We start from the raw sequence: 22,514 nt of genomic DNA, 5'->3' as shown, positions 1-22,514 counted from the left end.
TTTTTGAATGATAACTCAAGAACGCATACACCTAGGATCATGAAACTTCATGGGTAGATTTATCATGACTTGCAGATAATCCCTATTGATTTTGAGGTCACTAGGTCAAAGGTCAAGGTCATGGTGACCCAAAATAGTAAAATGGTTTACGGATGATAACTCAAGAACGCATACGCCTATGATCATGAAACTTCATGGGTAGATTGATCATGACTGGCAGATGACCCTTATTGATTTTGAGGTCACTAGGTCAAAGGTCAAGGTCACGGTGACCTGAAATAGTAAAATGGTTTTCTAATAATAACTCAAGAACGCATAAGCCTAGGATCATGAAACTTCATAGGTAGATTGATCATGACTTGCAGATGACCCCTATTGATTTTGAGGTCACAAGGTCAAAGGTCAAGGTCACGGTGACCGAAATAGTAAAATGATTTTCGGATGATAACTCAAGAACGCTTTTGCCTAGGATCATGACACTTCATAGGTACATTGATCGTGTCACGCAGATGACCCCTATTGATTTTCAGGTCACTAGGTCAAAGGTCACAGTGACAAAAATCGTATTCACACAATGGCTGCCACTACAAGGGACAGCCCATATGGGGGGCATGCATGCTTTACAAACAGCCCTTGTTTAAATAATTATTCATTGTTTCAATATATAAATTTCTACTACCTTATAATACTGTTTAACACAATGTGCAGTTAAACTAGGCTGATATCAGTGAGGAATTTATCTGTGTTTTAAATAGCATCTTAGGTTTTATATTTCATTTAATTTACATATTTTATTATATTTTGGTTAGAGCAATCAATGATTACTTAGTTATAATACCTGACATATAATATACACTGTATTGATGATCAATCAACTTGTGAAAGCAAAAGATAAAGAAAAAAATTCATCTATAACACACATGTTCATATAATTTACATGTACTTACCAAATGTTCAATAATTTGCTTTCATTGCATTTTGTTATTCTAAACCTCTGTTAATGATCCCAATAATTACAGTGTTTGTTTTTTTCAGAATGACTGACCTTTCAAAATGTATGCGGTGTTTTTATTACAATTGTTATTTTCCTTCGTATCCAAAGATGCTTAAAAATTTACACAAAGCAGTTGTTTATTTATTGCAAAAAAGAAGTTCAATTTTCTTCTGCTAATTATGTAATTTCACCACTGTATTCAAATGACTTTAAACAAAAAATTTACTATGCTGAAATCAGTTACAAATGTCTTTATCCAAAAAAATAAAAACAAATAAAAAAACAACAAATGAAGCATATTTTTGAAGTTGTTAAAACAAAAAAGAACAACTTTCTTTTCACCAAACAACGTTAAGAGACTTTGCTTTGTATAAATAATACTCATATAAGTCGCCCCGTTGTTATCATTATCAATTGCAATGTTATTATGTTTATCTTAAAATTTGTCATATCAGGTGTACCAGGTACACAGAATTTAATGTAGGAACACCTACTTATTAACATTTTTGATCTACAATTAAATTTCAAGATATGGACCATCTTTTGTCTCTTGTTTGTTACTTACTGATATACATGGGCCCCGGGTTTTAATCACACCTATGCATACCTGGGAACACACCAATATTGCCAATGCGCCTGGCATATAAAACACGTTATAAAATATTTCAGAAATACTTTCTATAACAACTTGAGTAAATTTCAGTAATTCAATTCCTTTCTCGCGAATCTTACACATACCTTGTATTGCTTGAACGTATGAATAATGAATGTATATTTATTGTTGGCTTCTCACATTCATTCATAACTTGAGATATTATAAGCATCAGCTGGTCAAGACAAATATAAGTCACAACCACAACCAACATTATGATTAGTAAATACTTGGTCTTCAAATTCTCATGGGCAACATATATCAGCTGTTAAAGCCATATATAAGACAACACCGCCACCAAGATCATTATTTCACACTAATACTTGGTCTTTCACTTTGCACAGGCCATACATATCAGCTGTTTCTAATTCTTGGTCTTGCACTTCTCACGGGCAATAGGTAGCAGCTGTTCAAGCCAATTATATAAGACACCACTGCCACCAACATCATTATTTCTAACAAATACTTGGTCTTTCACTTCTCACGAGCAATAAATATCAGCTGTTCAAGACAAAGAGAAGACACCACCGCCACCAACATCATTATTTCAAACAAATACTTGGTCTTGCACTTCTCACGGGCAATACATATCAGCTGGTCAAGCCAAAGATAATACACCACCACCACCAACATCATTATTTCAAACTAATACATGGTTTTGCACTTCTCACAGGCCATACATATCAGCTGTTCAAGACAAAGAGAAGACAACACCAACACAAACATCATTATTTCAAACTAATACTTGGTCTTGCACTTCTCATGGGCAATAGGTATCAGCTGGTTAAGACAAAGATATGGCACCACCGCCACTAACATCATTATTTCAAACTTATATTTGGTCTTGCACTTCTCACGGGCAATACATATCCGCTGTTCAAGCCAAATATAAGACACCACTGCCACCAACACTATTGTTTCAAACTAATACTTGGTCTTGCACTTCTCACGGGCAATAGGTATCAGCTGTTCAAGCCAAAGATAAGACACCACCCCCACCAACATCATTATTTCAAACTAATACTTGGTCTTGCACTTCTCATGGGCAATAAATATCAGCTGTTCAAGCCAATTATATAAGCCACAGCCACCACCAACATCATTATTTCAAAATTATATTTGGTCTTGCACTTCTCACGGCCATACATATCCGCTGTTCAAGCCAAATATAAGACACCACCGCCACCAACATCATTATTTCAAACTAATACTTGGTCTTGCACTTCTCACGGGCAATAGGTATCAGCTGTTCAAGCCAAAGATAAGAAACAACCACCATCAACATCATCATTTCAAACTTATACTTGGTCTTGCACTTCTCACGGGCAATACATATCCGCTGTTCAAGCCAAATATAAGACACCACCGCCACCAACATCATTATTTCAAACTAATACTTGGTCTTGCACTTCTCACAGGCAATAGGTATCAGCTGTTCATGCCAAAGATAAGACACCACCACCACCAACATCATTATTTCAAACAAATACATGGTTTTGCACTTCTCACAGGCCATACATATCAGCTGTTCAAGACAAAGAGAAGACAATACCAACACAAACATCATTATTTCAAACTAATACTTGGTCTTGCACTTCTCATGGGCAATAGGTATCAGCTGGTTAAGACAAAGATAAGGCACCACCGCCACTAACATCATTATTTCAAACTTATATTTGGTCTTGCACTTCTCACGGGCAATACATATCCGCTGTTCAAGCCAAATATAAGACACCACTGCCACCAACACCATTATTTCAAACTAATACTTAGTCTTGCACTTCTCACGGGCAATAGGTATCAGCTGTTCATGCCAAAGATAAGACACCACCACCACCAACATCATTATTTCAAACTTATACTTGGTCTTGCACTTCTCACAGGCAATAAATATCAGCTGTTCAAGCCAAAGATAAGACACAACCACCACCAACATCATTATTTCAAAATTATACTTGGTCTTGCACTTCTCACAGCCATACATGTCCGCTGTTCAAGCCAAATATAAGACACCACCGCCACCAACATCATTATTTCAAACTAATACTTGGTCTTGCACTTCTCAGGGGCAATAGGTATCAGCTGTTCAAGCCAAAGATAAGACACCACCCCCACCAACATCATTATTTCAAACTAATACTTGGTCTTGCACTTCTCACGGGCAATAGGTATCAGCTGTTCAAGCCAAAGATAAGACACAACCACCATCAACATCATCATTTCAAAATTATACTTGGTCTTGCACTTCTCATGGGCAATACATATCCGCTGTTCAAGCCAAATATAAGACACCACTGCCACCAACACCATTATTTCAAACTAATACTTGGTCTTGCACTTCTCACGGGCAATAGGTATCAGCTGTTCAAGCCAAAGATAAGACACCACCGCCACCAACATCATTATTTCAAACTAATACTTGGTCTTGCACTTCTCACGGGCAATAGGTATCAGCTGTTCAAGCCAAAGATTAGACAAAACCACCATCAACAACGATATTTCAAAATTATACTTGGTCTTGCACTTCTCACGGGCAATACATATCCGATGTTCAAGCCAAATATAAGACACCACTGCCACCAACATTATTATTTCAAACTAATACTTGGTCTTGCACTTCTCACGGGCAATACATATCCGCTGTTCAAGCCAAAGATAAGACACAACCACCACCAACATCATTATTTCTAACAAATACTTGGTTTTGCACTTCTCACGGGCAATACATATCAGCTGTTCTAGACAAAGAGAAGAAACCACAAACACCAACATCATTATTTCAAACTAATACTTGGTCTTGCACTTCTCATGGGCAATAGGTATCAGCTGTTCAAGCCAATTATATAAGTACCTATTGATATTTATGCCCCCCTTCGAAGAAGAGGGGGTATATTGCTTTGCACATGTCGGTCGGTCTGTCGGTCCGTCCACCAGATGGTTTCCGGATGATAACTCAAGAACGCTTAGGCCAAGGATCATGAAACTTCATAGGTACATTGATCATGACTCGCAGATGACCCCTATTGATTTTGAGGTCACTAGGTCAAAAGTAAAGGTCACAGTGACCCGAAATAGTAAAACGATTTTCGGATGATAACTCAAGAACGCATACACCTAGGATCATGAAACTTCATGGGTAGATTTATCATGACTTGCAGATAATCCCTATTGATTTTGAGGTCACTAGGTCAAAGGTCAATGCCTAGGATCATGAAACTTGATAGGTAGATTGATCTTGACTTGCAAATGACCCCTATTGATTTTCAGGTCACTAGGTCAAAGGTCAAGGTCACAGTGACTCGAAACAGTAAAATGGTTTCCAGATGATAACTCAAGAATGCATACGCCTAGGATCATGAAAGTTCATAGGTACATGATCATGAGTGGCAGATGACCCCTATTGATTTTCAGGTCACTAGGTCAAAGGTCAAGGTCACAGTGACAAAAAACGTATTCACGCAATGACTGCCACTACAACTGACAGCCAATATGGGGGGCATGTATGTATTACAAACAGCCCTTGTTTGAACTTGATGTTAGATGTACAGTGAGATGTTAGTTTACGTTCTACGTAAAACGAATTTGTGTTAATGATTTTGAAAGTGTTATTTTTTATTGACACTTTTTGTAGAACATGCTTTTCAAATAGAAATATTGAAATATCAAATTAATATATGCTGTGTAAATACTGTATGTTTCTTTAGAAAATTGATTTTGAATTTCTAGTGGAGGCGATATGTAGGATTTGTATCAGAACATTATTGTTATTCAACCATAACGTTTTTTATGCAACACCATGTGTTACGAATATATGAATGATATGATATGTGTTGAACACGGACCATATTTTATTTACAGCATTTTCATAAGGCCAATGGCCCATATGGCAACATTTTAGTACAAGCAATATAATAGCTACAGTAATAGACATATAAAAATGATTATTACAAGCACAAGGTTACACATTTTTTTAAATAATAATTACCTAAGTACCATTCTATACATAGATGGTGACGTCACTACGTTATTGTCACCTCTATACTTAGACGCATCACGCACCTCCATTTGGAGGCATTTATGACTACGACACAAAGAAGTCCGCGGATGAATTAAGAATTTGCTTTATAAGTAAACATTCATGTTATGATTTAAAAGTTAAGTATTATTTTGTTCAGTCTTACGGTCTTATGTTAGTATCACTTATAATTTTCGTTAGTTTTCAACGATTTCGCTCTTTATTCATTTTTTTAAAACAGTACTTTCACTTTCGTTTGTATAACAACATGTATCCTTTATTGACGAAAGTTTGCAATGAAATAGCGTTTTCAAAACCGCTTAAAAAGTTTTAGAAGATGTGTCTGATGCATGTTTTGAAAAGACACAATGTTATACCTATATTGCCGACTAGTATGGGAACAATTTGATATTTCAAGTGGCTCCATTTGCATGCAAGAGAAGTTCAAATTGACTTGTTCAGTTTGTTAAATTTTGACACCCTTATTATATATTTTTTTATAAGTGCCTGATAGATTTCTTGCTTTAAATAATTGAAATCATTGAAAAATTTAGTAAAAGCACCGCATTGATGTTCTATGATGGTTATTTTTAGTGGAATAGTATGTTACAATAAAACAATTATAACTATTGTATTAATGAATTTCGATTAGGTGTCATTTTTAAATGGGTTAGTAATTCATTATATGAGATTGGCACATTATATAGTTGAAAAATAAATAACACTTTTATGATTTACGATAGTGAAATAAAGTAGCATAGAATATGTTGCAGTTCATAAAATGTAAAACTGGAGTTCAAACTCAGAAGAAGCTTTACAAATATTTTACACTGACAACACTGTTGATTTTCCAAAAAAAAAAAATCCTTCCTGCCCTAGTTTTTTGGGGAAAATTTAAATATTATAAATATCATTGAGTTAAATTATTAAAATATCAATATGTTTTGATTACATTAGCTTATAATAGTATTATTTTATTAATAATGAAATACTTTGCAAGGAAAGTCCAATTCTGTTTTAATTAGTATTAATTATCTGCTAGTAAAATTGAAAATATCAGTGACATCCAATAATTGGATTATATGCGTGTGAATGCATATGTTTTTTTGACAGTTACATAGTACCCTATTTAATTGTTTAACAACAAATAACTATAGTTCCACAACCCAGCCCAAGTTTACACAAACTGAATTAATTCAAAACCGCCCCGGTCAATACTCCCAAATTTGTCATTACTGGTCGATTGAACTTTACCCCCAATTTTGATTAATATTCCATGCTTAATTAACAATATTGATAATATAAATTAAACAGACATGTTGCCAATAATGTCTTAAGCTATTAATACCCACTATTTTATACCTGTTCATGCAAATAAGTCAAAGTTGGTCAACTGGATTTTTCTGGTTGATTGAATTTTTTTTCAATTCTAATGAATCATGAATGCTCAGAAAATTCTGTGCTTGATTCAACACGAACCTGTCAAATACTGTGTATTAGTTGTTCCTCATGCCCCACTGTCCCCAGTCTTCTCACAGTCTTCTCACCTATACAGGTTAGGGCATCCAAAACTGATAATAGGGCCTTAAATGGCACCTTCTTGACACAACCCTTACTTGCCATGTATTCTTGTCTGGATTTCTTTAAGTACTTTTTAAACAAAATAGTGAAAAAATATTTTATTTTCCATTGATATAAAAATAAAAAAAAACATAATTAGAAATAATTATTAAAAGAAAGTAGAGTAGACCCACAATTGGTAAACATTATTTGTTGGCAAAATCAAGAACTTTGATTGCTTATTCATTTGAAGACCAATTGAATTTTAAAATATGAAAACCCTCTTAATACAGAAAGGAGACAAGTTAGAAGTAACTATTAAATTAATAGCAAGTTATCTCCTTTTGTGTGAGTGAAATGAAATAGCCTAAGGGCAGATTTGCTTCATTGTCACTTTCAGAGACATAACACTGCATGCATATTATTACCAATTAAGGCTTAGGGGCCAGATTTATGACCCTAGAAACCACACTAGTTCTGTTCGTTATTCTGCCTATCAAATAGATATATCAATAGATCAGTGAAATGATTTATTATGGTTGTTTTTAGGGAAGCCTCAAACAAATTTTACCAATTAAATAGATCTAATTAGAATTATTTTCATAAGTACCTGAATTTTTTCTTTCATTTATTGAGATCCTTGAAAAATTGAGTAAAAACACAGCTTTGATGTTCTTTGATGGTCATTTAAAGTGGAATACTTAGTTGTGATTTTTAATGAAGAATAATAACTATATCCAAGTTTTAACTGAAACACAAATTATTTTGACTAAATAAATATCATATTGGGATATTTATTTTGAGACAAGTAAATAAAATTGTTATGTAACATTTAAATTATAATGTCCCAATACAGCTAGTATGAACATTTTAAATTGATTTGTAGTAATCAGGTGTTACCTCTCAAAAATATTATTTAAAAATTAAAGGAAACTCATCGATGAAAATATTTTCAAAACCAGGCAAATAATAGCAAAGTTATGTTTTCACTAATATTAAGTAACAACACACACCTACCATTGAACAATATATCAGGCACTTATGGTGCAATATACAAGCGTTAATTGGATTAGCAAGTGTATATAACAAGATAACAGCTATTGTATAAAGGGGTACTTATGGTGCAATATACAGGCCCATTAATCAGAATTGATGGGATTAGGTGACATCTTTGAAAGGGGATAGTCATTCATAAGATGAGATTAGCACATTATCATACAAAAACATTTTTATATAGTTTATCACTGTTTTAATTATTATTAATAAATTGCTTTGAATTTACCTTTTTTTTAATTCATAAAGTTATTAATTTTTCCTTAAATTCCACAAATTCATTTAATAAAAACGGGTAATTGTGTTTTGTGTTTCTTATATCAATAAGTTTTTATTACATTTGCTAATAAATTATATTATTAATAATGTGCAAGGAAAGTTCAATTCTGTTTTAATTAGTCTAAATGAGTTATTAGTAAAAAATAAAATATCAGTGACGTCCAATAATTTGATAATCAACATATGAATGCATGAAAAAAATGTTGACAGTTACAAAGTAAATATTTATTTATCATATTTAACTGTTACAAGGAAAACAGTTTCGAAATTAATTTAAATTTGATTTAACCATTTTTCAATTCACCAATTGACCATATTTAATTGGATAAAAAACAACAAACACTACAATTGCACAACCCTGCCCAGGTTCACTCAAACTGAAATAAGGTGTTAATTGTGTATTCAAAACGGATCTTGATTACACATGATTCTTGGTTGCATTTGTGTTGAGCAACATGTATAAGATACTCAGTAAGATTTTGAGGATATTCCATGTATTCCACTAGTACACCAACATGCACTCACAGGTGGAAGTAACGTACCCTGGATAGTATTTTTTTTTTTTTTTTTTTGGAGCCCAATATATTCAAATAAATATATAAAATCATGTTTAATGAGAAAAAAAATGACAAAGAGCCATGAAAAAAAAAAATCCCCACCCTCTGATATTGGAATCATAACAAGGTCATTAACTAGAATTTATCATAGACCTGTTATGATTCCAATATCAGAGGGTGGGGATTTTTTTCATGGCTCTTTGTCAATTTTTTCTCATTAAACATGATTTTATATATTAATTTGAATATATTGGGCTCCTAAAAAATATATATATGAAAAATACTATCCTGGGTACGTTACTTCCACCTGTGCATGCACTTACTTATGATTTACATGCAATCATTACACAGTTCAAAGACCTATAGTTATCTATAGGTCTTTGCACAGTTAAACCCTCCAAAAAACAATTCTAAAACCAAAAAACCATACAAGCTGCTTCATAGATATTAAAAGTTAATTAAAGACTTCATAAACAAAATAATAATTTTGATAATAAACAAAGATTATACTTCAACCGAACAATTATAAATTTATTGGGGAGGGGGGGGGGAAACATCTGCACTAAAACTAAAATGGGGGGAAACGTCTGGGGAGGAAACGTCTTTGGGGGGAAACGTCTTGGGGGGGAAATGACCGGAAACCATTCCCAAAATGGTGAAAAAAAACACTGGCATATATGTTAAATGGAAAACATACAATATTATGTCAAGAAAAATAAAGCTGTAAAAATCTCACCTGCTTGTCTTTGATGTTGCAATTAGCACATTCAGCATTTTCAGTATCTACTAAATAAATATATGAAAGTGCCAAATGTCCAAGATACCATGACGTCTTCCTCAAAATGTTAGATCCTTCGAACTCCATTTTTTTACCCCTGACAGTCTAATCCTCTCACACATTAGGCCTATATGTAAGATTCCTTGTAATGTTCACAGCGTTTATTTTAAATCGTTTACGTTCTCAAATTTCAGTAGGTATTTAATTATAAATATTTATTTATGATTTAGATTTATTTACTATTTCGAAGATACAGTCTTGCAACATGTTTAGATAGTCTAAGTTACGTGTTTAGTGATTCTTACAAACAATATACTGACATGAAAAGTGGCTCCTTTTGAAGCACAAACTGCATCCAACTATATATTACAGCTGGCCCGGTTTGATCACAGGGATCGTTAGGTAAAAAATACTCTATTATACTATATACATATATACAAGGGATACAACTGTCAAATTTCCTGCACAACATCATGGTCTGAACAATAGCAAAAAAATCGCTTCCAAAAGCAATACTTACACCAAAAAAACTGTATAACAACAGCTCAGACATTTATCTATCAGATAATAACTACGTTTATAGCAGTAAAAGTGTTCATAGTTGTGTTTGAAACGAAAGTTTCATGAAAAACGGTAAAATTTTCGAAATGCGACACAGGTGTGCACACCCACTTTGTCACATTTTGTTTCATAATTTAATAATTACAGAGAAGTTGAGCAAATTTTACCTTGTTTTATTATCCATAGACACTTTATTAATCAAAGTAGACACCTTCCATAATTGCATGTAACTGCATATATGTAAAACACCGTAAATATTAAATTTGTTTACATTTCTACCATCTTCAAAGATTTGTATGCAATTTGTCAGGTAATGTTACGTGGAACGTGAATGGCTGGATTTATTACTGCAGTGGAATTTCAACCAATCAAATCGCATGTTAGAAATACATGTGAAATATCCAAAATGAAAGTAAAACATTGTCATTGTGAAATTGAAGCAGATTGATATGAATTTCTAGCAAAATATGCTCACTAAATAGTAACTATGTTCTATTTCACTATGAAAAAAAACTATCCAAGGAATATGTACCAGCAAAAGAGCTTTATAACAAAGGAATACGAAAATTACTTATAGAATTCTCAGTTTTCAGCTGTGCACACCTGTGTCCAAGTAAGGATTTTTGAGCATTTTGAATGAAACTTTCTCTCTTAGTTCAATGAAAAGCTTGTACTTTATTGACAAGTGTATTATTTTCTGAAAGATAAATGTCTTGGCTGTTGTAATACAGTTTAATTGGTGTATTTATTGCATTTGGAAGCAAATTTTTCGCTATTGTTTACACCATGGTTGTGTGCAGGAATTTTCACAGTTGTATCCCTTGTATATATATGTAGTATAACATAATATTTTTACTTAACGGTCCCTATGGGTTTGATGGGGCCTGTTTTTGATAATAATTAATTACCATTTTTCATTTCCGTGTTTATTATGTTTACCAACGCCATGATGGAAAAAAGTCCGTTTCCCACAATGCTTAGCGCGCATTCACACAGGTCAGTAAAGACCGGTGTGACACAATGACCTAAGTACTGTCAATAAATAATTTACAGCAGGACACACATATTAACCGTAATTATAATATTTAAGAGAAGTACTCATACTTATCAATATTGCATTAATTTTAACGTACATTTACTCTAAAAAAAATAAAGAGAGTGAAACAAGAAACTCACACAAAATACTGATTATACAGCTAAAGCATATAGTCGGTACCAAACATAGATGAAATACGTTTCATTTAAGAGGAGTAATCCTACTTATTATTACATAATGCATTATTTTTAACATATATTCACTCAACAAAACAAACCAAGAAGGCATTAACAAGAACTCACACAAAAATACTCATTCCACAGGATTTCATTCACATACAAAATCAGAAAACAGAAGCAGTTTACATTCTTCAGCTAGTTGATTGGTAAAAATACATCAAATGGGCGCATATACTTGCGTTGATCTAACTAACAAAGCGGCATGGTCAAAAGGTTATAAAATGTAGTGTTTATAATAATAATAACATACATTGTGCAAATAAAGTGTTCAATACAAAATGATGGCGGAAATCCAAATATTTCACATGCACGAACTAACATCCATTTTCAACGTAACAATATCAACATAATTTTACATGGGTTCATGGCAATGTTACAGGAGTAATATCGTCAATAAAATAATGAGACTCGTGTTAACATTTAAAATGTGAAATTTTGAAAACTGAAAATATTGCGTACATGCTGCATTAACATAACATTCTCAATACCAGTCAATAAAAATAAAAATAATGGAAGCGGATGCGTCACTTGACAATAAAAGTGCTAAGTCGTCATTTGTTAAATTTATAATCATTTTTATACACATACAATATCTTTAACTTTTAATTTTATGTAAGTTATGACATCAAAATTACACTGAACAGCATGCATTGTTTACAAGAATTACAAACATGTTGCAGCCGAGAATCGTTTCAGGCTAAATATATATAAAATGATCATTCAGACAACAATTATCAATCACTGAATCCCATAAACACAGTGATGTCATAACCATGCCTAAGAACATTGGACCCTAATACATTTTGCAACAAAATTAACATTCAGCTATAATATATTTTACGAGTGTTTGAACAAAAATAGATAAACTGCTTTCCAGGCAGGTTTGTGAAGGCTGGAGTAGGATTCCAATAATCTGTTAAACATTGATTTATTTTAGTCCATATAATATTCAAAAAGGAATGTAGTGTTTATGAAATGCAAGCAATACTAAACACATTCACCATTAATGTGCAATATTCTTTTTGGTAGACAGTGAAACAATAGAATACCTTTTCTGGGAGTGTAAACCTATTCAAACTCTATGGGACCAATTGACAACATTTCTAGAGAAACAACAATTAAAAGAAAAACTGCCTCTTTTAAATTGCAGTGGCAATGTAAATACCTTAAACATACCAGAATTTAATAACACTGTGAACAACATTACTATATTAATGAAATATTTCATATTCAGCTGTATGAACTGTTTTATTAATCATTTCAAACAACGAAAGATCCAAATTTAAAAAAAAAGCCCTCAACGATAAACTTCAAATATTTGAACAAAAAATGGAACACATAATACTTTCATAATTTAGTCCAGTTGTGTGCTACCCCACTTCATGCAACTCATCTTTAGTTTATATTTATAATTAATATTTAAAAAAATCTATCACAAACAAACAAAGCAAAAACCCAACAAACCAACAACTTTTAAATCTAAAGAAAACACAAGGTCAAAAAATATGTAAATACTTGTGTTTTATAACAGTTTCAAAAAAGATAATTGGGGGGGGGGGTAGGGCACGGGGGATGGTTTGGGTGGAGTCTATTGTGGTATGTCAGGTAAGAGTAGTTTTGTCAAAGTATCAATCAAATCTAATCATAAATAAAGAAGTTATGGCAATTTTAGCAAAATTTAATAAATTGACCTTGAGAGTCAAGGTCATTCAAAGGTCAAGGTAAAATTCAACTTGCCAGGTACAGTAACCTCATGATAGCATGAAAGTATTTGAAGTTTGAAAGCAATAGCCTTGATACTTTAGAAGTAAAGTGGATCGAAACACAAAATTTAACCATATATTCAAAGTTACTTAGTCAAAAAAGGGCCATAATTCCGTAAAAATGACAACCAGAGTTATGCAACTTGTCCTTTTACTGTACCCTTATGATAGTTTGCGAGTGTTCAAAGTATGAAAGCAATATCTATGATACTTTAGGGGTAAAGTGGACCAAAACACAAAACTTAACCAAATTTTCAATTTTCTAAGTATAAAGGGCCCATAATTCCGTCCAAATGCCAGTCAGAGTTACATAACTTTGCATGCAAAGTCCCCTTATGATAGTTAATAAGTGTTGCAAGAATGAAAGCAATAGCTTTGATACTGTAGGAATAAAGTTGACCTAAACACAAAACTTAACCAAATTTTCAATTTTCTAAGTATAAAAAGGGCACATAATTCTTTCAAAATGCCAGTCAGAGTTACATAACTTTGCCTGCACATTTCCCTTATGATAGTTAGTAAGTGTTGCAAGTATGAAAGCAATAGCTTTGATACTTTAGGAATAAAATGGACCTAAACACAAAACTTTACCAAAATTTTCAATTTTCTAAGTATAAAAAGGGCACATAATTCTGTCAAAATGCACGCCAGAGTTATCTAACTTTGCCTGCCCAGTCCCCTCATGATAGTAAGTAAGTGTACCAAGTTTGAATGCAATAGAATTGATACTTTCTGAGAAAAGCGGACCTAAACGCAAAACTTAACCAGACGCCGACGTCAACGCCGACGCCAAGGTGATGACAATAGCTCATAATTTTTTTTTTAAATAGATGAGCTTAAAATGCATTTAAAGTTGTGACGAAAAAAAAACAATTCCACTTCAGTTCAGTGTCATGTATAGATTGCGGTGCAGATTACACATACGTAGTCTTTTATGCTTTTAGGGTCGCTTATGTTAACACAGTTGCAATCTACCCAACGACCACACACATCGCAGTTTATCCACGTGCAAGCCCCCTTTGGCTGCGTGCACGGCAACGCATCACACATGCGGTCAGGGTCATCGGGGCTCTGGCTGGCAGTACAAATGGCATGCATTACGTACTTCCGCATGGCCAACGCATGATGGTGGCCCAACATATGGGGTTGGACGCCTTCTGTGATTGCTAAGGCGTTCTGAAAAAAATACACACAGATACTCAAGAAATGTCAAGATATTCCTTAAGCGACTAAATTTTTTAAAACATCAAAATCAATAGGTTACTCATAGGACATATGAGGCAGATTCAAAACACTTTTATTTTACATCTCCATAAATATTGCCAATAAATGTCAATTTCATCAACCAGATAAGATTATATCATGTATGTATCTAGTTTTACATTGCGTACAAGTTCAGTATCATCAATAAAAAAACAACAGTTATTTCTAACACTGCTTTGATTCGTCAAAAAGCTTACTTAAAACCCGCATGCCTACCTTTATTCAAGCTTAACACATATATTGTATTCATTTTAATTTGATTTGAACAAAAAAATAATAACTTTGGAAAAATTAAGTGTTCACATTACCAGCATAACAAAAGCGCCACAAGCGCTGCTGTCGCGCTGCCGAGCGGACACCAGGCTCCCCGTTAACCACTCGAGTGGCAGGTCATCTGGAATGGCCTGATCTCGGCGCTTGGCGAACTTCCTTTAATACAAAACATAAATTTGGAGAAATGATGTATAAGTTTCAAAGGTAATTGTAATTTGACAGGTTTGCAATTATGTTTAATAATTCTTTAAACAACATACTCAATGATATACTAATCATGCATTCTTAACTAGTAGTTTGGAAAATAAGCAACAGTTTAGAACACGCATTAATGGAATTGAATAAATTGTTGATATTTGTATTTTATTGCCGAAACAAGTTATCCGTGAGCATGATTTAAAAACATAACTCATATAAAAGTGTTGAATACATAATAATTATAATAATGATATTACAACCAAAAGCCTGGAAGAAGACGGTTCTTCCATCCTAGTGAGTCCAGTATGGACAAGGTTATTAATGGGTTATTAAAAAAACAGCAACAACAACACAATGTTTCTTATGTATCTAATTGTAAGGTAATTTTAGACTTCTGGATGGTGTCAGATAGCAAAATGTTTGCAAAATAAATAGAGTCCAAAGAAAAAAATAGTAAAGAAATTGTAAAAAAAAAACCACTAAAATCTACGTGTGTGGTACAAGCTATATATTGTTTGTATTTACATATGAAATTAAAAAAAAATGGAATAAAAATGCTTACTTTAAAAAAAGTTTTGGACGTTTTAAAACACATGGGGGGCTAATGTCCTAGCGTGCACTTTTTTGAAGGGGTTTTTGTCCTAGGGTCTAATGTCATAGGGGCTAATGTCCTAGAGGGCTAATGTCCGTACCCCGTGAAAAACACCGACCACAACTGTAAAAGAGCCATTAAATGTGACAACCATATATTCAGATTATTAAAAAAGGACATAATTTCTATTATTTTTACTTATAAACTACTGATCATATTACATCATTCATCCATTTCTATATATTTTTTCGAAAAGTGCGAGTTGACTTCGAAAAGTGCGAGTTGACCAGAAATGCCGTGCGAGTTGACCAAAAAACGTGCGAGTTGACTACCGTGCGAGTTGACTTAGGTACGAGTTGATCGGCACCCCTGACATATGATAAAGTTAGGGCGCGTTTGTTGAGGTTAAACCGGTTTCGGAATACGGTTTCGGTTTGTTTTCTAACTTTCTCAAAACCAAAATTAGTTTCAAAGGTTTTGAACTTGACAAACAAATGCATGGTTTTTCTACAGATTTTTACCAATATGGCGGAGTTTGTAGTTGCTTTGCGTGAGGCGTTTGCAAATGACCATATATTAGACAGTTATCATGTTATTTTGTCTTCTAGACATCGTGCATATACCCAGATCAGTGGTGTGGCTTCATTTTATACACATCATCATGAAAAAAGTAGAATTGTTGGTTATGTGGAGACTGTTTACCGTCAGTACAGCCTTGACGACTTTAAAGACCGATTTCGCATGAACAGAGATACGTTTGAAAAACTGTTAGATGTGATGACACCTTATCTGAACAAACCTAATTGTGTACAAAAGATAACTGTAGAGAAAAAACTACTATTGTTTATCAAATACCTCTCCACTCAAAGTACGTTTCAGCAACTTGCAGACATCTTTGGTGTGTGCGAAACTAGTGTATATGATATTGTCCATTGTTTGTCTGAAATTATTTGCACAGAGATTTTGCCCATCTTAGTTAAGTGGCCAACAGGTAAAAGAATCAAGGAGACGGTAGAAGGATTTCAACAACTGTCTGGATTTCCCGGGGTGATAGGGGCCATTGATGGCAGCCACGTGCCTATCCGCACACCTTCAGAATTTCCAGAAAATTATATCAATAGAAAACAGTTTCCTTCAATTGTTTTGCAAGCTGTTTGTGACAGCAGTCTGAAAATCACCGATGTATTTTGCGGCTGGCCGGGTTCTGTCCACGACTCAAGGATTTTTAAGAACTCAACACTTATGGATAAGATTCAGACTGACAATCCCACAGTTTTCCCAGGGAACACACATCTCCTAGGAGATTCAGCATATGCACTGCAACAGTGGATGATGGTTCCGTATAAAGATACTGGCAACCTTAATAAAACTCAAAGGACGTATAACTATATACACAGCTCCACAAGAATGAGCATTGAGCGGTCGTTTGGCGAACTGAAGGGGCGCTTTCGAAGACTGAAATTCGTCGACTTGAAAGACATCACCTGCATAGTACATATTGTGCTTAGTTGTTGCGCCCTACATTAGCTATGTGTGCTATGTAATGAAGACTTATTAGATTATATTTCTGAAGGGTTGAGTGAAGCTTCTACAGATAACCAGTATGAAAACCTTATGCCTATTTGTAGCAGCGCAGAAGTTAAAAGGCATGCTATTGCCAGCAGTCTGAAATGAAAGCCATATACGTGTGTTGTGTCACGTACTAATTTTACAATGTCCAGTCTTTACTCTTTCGCTATGCAACGACAATAATCAGATACGATACTGTAATGCAACAGAAATTTACAGTTTGTTTGTGAACGAAGTTAAATTGAGACAAATTTTCAGATGAGTTTGTTCACATGTATTTAAATAAACTTGATGCACTGTGTTTCCAATATAATCTTAATACATTCTCTTTCCAGTGAAACTGTTGTTTGTAAGAAAACATTAAATTTGTAATTGTATTCAGGTGGACTTGTTAATATGTTCAAATAAACGTTAGTTGCACATGTTTATTTGAGCTCTGCTATGCGATTTCCAACGTTTACATTATGATTACTTTTTCATTGTGAATGATTCTATTCGTAAAAAGGGGCTGAGGTAGCTGTCATTTAGACATAATGCATTGTTCAAAATTTCTGAAATGATAAAGTAACATCTTTAGTATAAAATGTGATATTTTGACCCTACTGTTGGAAATCACATAACGGAGATCATTTGCGTACTAGGTTTAACTAAAAGTATCCCTGCCATAGCACTCCAGTATAAACAAGGGTTGTTTGTAAAACATGCATGCTCCCCTCGGTGGCCTGACATAAATATGACCTTGACCTTTGACCTAATGACCCCCAAAGCAATATGAGTCATCCTCAGTTGATCATCCTATGAAGTTTAACTAGAATGCAACATTCTAAAGTTATAAGAGACTAAAGTAAAAATTTGCACTGAAAAAGGTTACATTTCACTAGAAAATGACCGGAAAATTAAAGGTGCAAACAACAGTCGATTTTGATTTGAGTCAAGTTCTTTCTTGGTTTGAACACGACATATCTTTTTTGTTGCTTAGATCGATTCAGCTATAATGACCTTTCCGAAAAGGTATGTTTACGGGGGTCTCTGTGTGCAAAATGTTGCATTTATTTTCGCTTAAACTTGTCGCTTCTACAGATAACAGGCTCTTTCAGCCCCAAGCTTTTTCGACCCAGTCCGAAATTTCAGGCTGATTCGGCCCCAATTTGTTATCCCACCTTTTCTTTAAAACTTAATTGATTACAGCGGGTGTTAGATTAGCTAGCCGTCCGTTTGGTGATAATATATTTTGATTATAATTGAATAAAGGTGTATAAAATGATATATCGTGTTGTCGGTTTGTTTCTTAGTATTGCTTTTGATTAAATGAAATTAATTGAAAACCATTATCGTTTTAACAACTATACCAATGTATGTAATTCATTATTGTTTTAATTGTTAAATTGTGCCGGCTTTTAATTGAATCGATTGTCGGTTTGTTTGTTAAATATTGCGTTTGATTAAAGGTGTAAATGATGAGTATTTGTTTGCTATCTTCAATTGTTGTTTTTTGTCGGTTATTTAGCGAAATATTGTAAAATGCTTGTTAAATTATGCTTTTGTTTAGATACCGACCATTAAATTTCCTAAATTCCGTTGCCAGGATTATTATATTTTTTATCGAATATATTGTTCACGAAATATATCAATAAATCTTACTATTAATGAGGCTTAATAAATTAACGATTTCAGCTCTTGTTTATAACATTGAAAGGGTGATAATTTTATATGAGACCTCGTATATAGCGGACCCTCTTGATATTTTCGGCTTTGCACACTTCAAATAAAATGGGTGTTAAAAACATTCATTTGTTGTTTATTATCAAAAGGTTATTACGTATAATGATATGAAAGGTCATGTACCTTAAATTATCAATTAATTAAACTTATTTAGAGATTCTTGAAAATCACGGTCGGTGTTACGCAGGTCATTTCGTATTTTGACAACAGTGCATCATGTCCAACTATTCAAAATCGGATTTTTTTTCACTGGGATGATGACGACTTAGATTTAGATGAATTGTTTGGTGATTACACATGTAGCAGTGATAATTCTGAGAATGTTAAACCGTGTAAGAAAGTAAAAAGTGACAAAAGCAATCGAATCAGTGGGTGTCTACCAGTGTACAGAGTGCCCAAAAACTTACAAGACGATGTCTCGTTTTCGGGGTCATATGATTTCCAGGCACGGATACGAAAGAGTGAATGGTAAATATTTTATTTGTTTCATCATGCTTATTTCATCGATTGCATCTGAATTGGAGGGCATTTTTGCTAGTGGTAAAGAGTAACAGATCTTGTTCAGTTTGACAAAGGTAGATTGTTTTTACTCCATTATATGTTTGTTATAATCATTCTTGATTTTAGTTGTCTTTCACTTGGAATTAATACAAAACTAGAGAGGTCATTGTTTGAAACTTTGACACCTTGATTAAGCCTCATCAGGGGTGTGAGTGCTTGATTATAATACCCATTAATGGCACGCTCCCAACCAGCTCTTGTTTATAACACAGACAGGGTGTTAATTTTTAGTACGAGACAGCGTATGTAGCGGACCCTCTTGATATTTTTCGGCTTTGCATACTTCAAATAAAATGGGTGTCAAAACATTCATCGTTTGTTGTTTATTTTCAAAGAGGTTTTTATGTATAATTATATGAAAGGTTATTTACCTTAAATTATCAATTAATTAAAATTATTAAAAGATTCTTAAAAATCCCGGCCGAAAAATATCAAGAGGGTCCGCTATATACGCTGTTTCGTAATAAAATTAACACCCTGTCTGTGTTATAAACAAGAGCTGAAATCGTTAATTTATTAAGCTTCATTAATAATTAGCTTTATTGATATGTTTCGTGAACAAAATATTTCAATATATTCCATAAAAAATATAATAATCATGACAAAGGAAATTAAATGGCCGGTATCTAAACAAAAGCATAATCGCCAAGACCGTAGCATCAGTTCTCTGCATTAGGACCGCGCGATACTTTCGTACAAAGTCATTCCTTACTTTATTTCATTTTTAAAACCATTTTTTTTTCTATCGTATACAGAATTCTATTCTCCTAAGCAAGATGTAATTTTTTTCAACTGAACTCCAAATATAAACGCTACAATTCGGTATAAAGTACGAACATGTCAACCGTAAATCTAGACTCTAAAACCGTGTGATATTTGCAAAAGTTAAAGTTATAACTCACCGGGCTGCCCTAATCAGAAGAAAAACATAATATATATTTATATATCTAGAAACTACGTAACGTAGGCTTTCTGATAATATATAATTTGTCAAAATCGGCCGAGAAATGAAAGTATAATTAAAAAAAAGACGCGAGTGGGTACATCAAAATGTACAACCTCGGCGCTTCGATGTTCGCTAATCGATAGCTACTGGTTACGTTACAAAGTATCGACATGCTATTTGCCGATACGGTCCCGTTTCAAATCCGCCTCATCTAGAGTCCGTGGCATACATTTATACTTTTGGTAACAAATACCAACAATAAAATTCTAACTTATCTCGATCGCGAACGATATTGTAAACATTCTTTTTAAATGAGAACTGAGACATTGAATGCACACGTCAATTAATCTAATGGCCTTATTACAACTTCAATATTGTTTTCTGATTGTGGTATAAGCTGGACATACAAGAAAGAAGAGGTATTCACGTTCGATTACTTTCATATTACAATATGTGTACAATCTATTTTCTTTTGATATATTTTCATGTCGTCCTTTCTCAAACGCAAGATTGTGTGCTTGTGAAAATAAATTGATAATGGTCTATGAAACAATAACAGTTTCGTTCATTAGTGTCAATTAATAAATTAATTATGTTATGTAAAGCTTCCCTAATTTTTAACGTAATTTATGACGAAATATGCAAACACGTTGTAGGCATTTCTGCGACAGAATTTTTTTTACTTTGATTGCTTATGAAAATAAATTGATAATTGTCTATGAAACAATAACAGTTTCGTTCATTAGTATCGATTCGTAAATCAATAATGTTATGTACAGCTTTCCTTATTTTGTAACGTAATTTATAACGAAATTTGCAAATAATTAGTTGTAGGCATTTCCGGTAAATTTATAGTTTGTTTTATTTTTAAAGTCGTCTAAGACTCTTGTATGTCGTTTATATTAACGCCTCAAAACAATTTCAATTATAATAACGCCTCATTTCGACGACGACATACCTGAAGCAAAAGACAAGAGAATCTTTTTTCAAATGGAATAATCTTCAATAAAGATAATATAATACTGTAATAAACAATAATCCATAGTTTTTAAAGAGTATTTGCATATTTACAACGATTTATTCAAATTAAAACTGGGGCCGAGAAAGCGTGGTACTTGGGCCGAATGAGCCTGAAATTGCGGCCGAATAAGCCTTTAAAAAATGGCCGAAAGGACTTGGGGCCGAAAGAGCCGACAACCCTTTTACATTGAATTTTATCGGGAAATTATTTAGTATATTGTGACCTAGAAATACCGGAATCTACCGGATAATTTCAAAATCTACCAGAATCTACCATAATCTAGCTATACTGTACCGGATTTACCGGAATCTATACAAAATCTAACAAAATCTACAATTAAACGTTATATTTTGTATATTGAATGATAATTATCATCAAATTGACCAGAAATAATGAAATTCTATAAAATATATGACCCTCAAAATCATCACAAGACAATTGGTGACCTCCTTAGGGTAGGATATTACAAAACAATATTGGATATGTACTGTTTAAATGCAAACGTCCGCGAAAAACTGCTTGTTTGTATTGAATAATAAAGATGATATGATATTTGCATACGGGAGTGTGCATAATGCGCATATAATTATGAACGTTTACTCGCTTTGTAGGTACACCAAGAGACGGAAAACAAATCGACAGACAGACTGACCAATTTATTAAAAGACAGAGCAAGAGACAGATAGACAGAGGAACAGTTAGACAGACATACCGAAAGACGGTCAGACCGACAGAGAGACGTGCAAACAGACAGACCGAGAGATGAAGAAACAGAAAGATCGAGAAACGGGCAAACAGATATATCCATGCAGGCAGACAAAGAGACAGACTGATAAACGGAGGTACAAAAAGCTCAGACAGACCGAGAAAGAAACCGACAGT

The 22,514-nt window shown here is 33.5% G+C and overlaps 1 long non-coding RNA gene across 1 annotated transcript; it reads right to left on the bottom strand.

Annotated features, from left to right (window-relative positions):
• Positions 1–14,358: 14,358 nt before the first annotated feature.
• On the bottom strand, positions 14,359–15,541 carry LOC127879176 (uncharacterized). Its single transcript, XR_008048954.1, has 3 exons — positions 15,479–15,541; positions 15,059–15,179; positions 14,359–14,663 (listed from the first exon to the last, which is right to left on the bottom strand). It is a non-coding gene; the product is annotated as an uncharacterized LOC127879176 (long non-coding RNA).
• Positions 15,542–22,514: the final 6,973 nt, after the last annotated feature.

The sequence above is a fragment of the Dreissena polymorpha genome, chromosome 4 (assembly GCF_020536995.1).
Source record: "Dreissena polymorpha isolate Duluth1 chromosome 4, UMN_Dpol_1.0, whole genome shotgun sequence".
Classification (NCBI taxonomy): Eukaryota; Metazoa; Mollusca; class Bivalvia; order Myida; family Dreissenidae; genus Dreissena; species Dreissena polymorpha.
The sequence above is the reverse complement of the archived record's forward strand: the minus strand, read 5'-3'. Positions and strand labels throughout refer to the sequence as shown.